This window comes from Lissotriton vulgaris, chromosome 1_1, assembly GCF_964263255.1.
Source record: "Lissotriton vulgaris chromosome 1_1, aLisVul1.2, whole genome shotgun sequence".
NCBI classification, from domain to species: domain Eukaryota; kingdom Metazoa; phylum Chordata; class Amphibia; order Caudata; family Salamandridae; genus Lissotriton; species Lissotriton vulgaris.
In genome coordinates, this window is record NC_141685.1 from 1,155,784,019 (window position 1) to 1,155,786,053 (window position 2,035).

Genomic DNA, 2,035 nt, shown 5'->3' on the forward strand with positions numbered 1-2,035 from the left:
TGGGGGCTCCTAGGGGTTCCAAAGTCAACCACATAGGTGACTTCTCCCTTTTTCTCAACAATAGGGTAGGGTCCAGTCCATTTGTCCTGGAGTGCTGCTGGGGCCACTGGCTCCAACACCCACACTTTCTGTCCTGGCTTGAACTCAACCAGAACAGACTTTTGGTCATGCCAAACTTTCTGTAATTCTTGACTGGCCTCCAGGTTTTTGGATGCTCTGCCCATATACTCAGCCATCCTGGAGCGGAGACCATGTACATAGTCCACAACATCTAGCTTAGGCTTTTTGAGAGGTAACTCCCATCCTTCCTTCACCAAACCTAGTGGACCCCTCACAGGGTGGCCAAACAAAAGTTCAAAAGGGCTGTAGCCAACCCCCTTCTGTGGGACCTCTCTGTAAGCAAAGAGCAAGCAGGGTAAAAGGGTGTCCCATTTCCGCCTAAGCTTCTCTGGTAATCCTTTTATCATTCCCTTGAGGGTCTTGTTGAATCTCTCCACAAGCCCATTGCACTGTGGGTGATAGGGTGTGGTAAACTTGTAGTTTACTCCAAAATCCTTCCACATTGCCTTTAAGTATCCAGACATGAAGTTGGTACCTCTGTCTGAAAGAACCTCCTTTGGAAAACCCACTCTTGAGAAAACTGCAAGAAGGGCCATTGCCACAACAGGTGCTGTTGTGGTCCTCAGGGGAATTGCCTCTGGATACCTGGTGGCATGATCCACTACCACCAGTATAAATCGGTGTCCAGATGCTGTTTGAGGATCCATGGGATCCACAATGTCTATTCCAACTCTTTTAAAGGGTACCCCCACCACAGGTAGTGGTATCAGGGGGGCCTTTGTTGTGCCACCTGACTTACCACTGGCTTGGCAAGTGACACAGGAGCAACAAAACTCCTTGACATTTTCTGACATCTGAGGCCAGTGAAAGTGAGGGACAAGCCTGTCCCAAGTCTTGTTCTGGCCTAAGTGTCCTGCAAGGGGAATATCATGGGCCAAGGTAAGAAGGAAGCCCCTGAATTGCAAAGGTTTGACCAACCTCCTGGTAGCATCTGGGGTCTCTAGCCTCTGAATAAAGGAGCCCATCATACCAAAACACTCTATGGGTACCTTGAGCATTTCCTGAAGCCTCAGCAGCAGCCTGCTGTCTGAGGGGTTCAAGAGAAGGGCAATCTAATTGGGCCTGCCCCAGGTCTGCCCTTGAGGGTCCCCCTGTCCCCAGAAACTCAACCTGATCAGGTTCAAGCTCCTCAGAGACAGTCTCCTCTTGGACTGCAGAATCAGCTCCCTGTGGAGTCTGATCCTCAACCTGGGGCAAGTGGGAAGGCACAGCCTTAACCCTCTTGCTCTTTCTCTTGGGTTGTGGTTGGTCTATTGTTCCAAGATCCACCACTGGTTCAGGAAGGCACTTCTTAGCCTGAGTCCTTGTCACTGCAAGGACATGTGCTGAAATCCCTAGCATTTCTGCATGAGTCCTGTACTCCACTTCTGACCAAACTGAGCTTTCCAGATCATTGCCAAACAGACAGTCTACTGGGAGGTCTGTACTCACAACAACTTTCTTTAGGCCAGTTACTCCTCCCCAGGAGAAGTTCACAACAGCCACACTATGTGTAGTAGTCGCATTGCTTGCATTGATCACTAGGCAATTCTCACCTAGTACAATCTGTCCAGGGTCCACAAAGTCACCATAGTGACACTGGCACAAGAGTCCCTGTAGGCCTGAGCCAGTTTCTCATTTTTCAAAGGCGCCTGCCTATACTTGCCCAGGTTACTGGGACTCACAGTAGTGGTCAAAGATAAGTCCACATCATAAAGCAGAACTGCCTGAGTAGGGACTCTGACTAGGTCAGATTCCATCTCAGTACCCAGGGTTAACCCTACTATCCCCTTAGGTTGTGCACTACCACTGCTGACTGTACTAGGGGGTGCAGGTGCTTTAGGAGCTGCAGTGGTAGGAGCTGGATTTTTCTTGGTGCATTCACTCCCCCAATGGGAAATGGAATTACAAGTATTGCACCAAGGTTTCTTTGGAC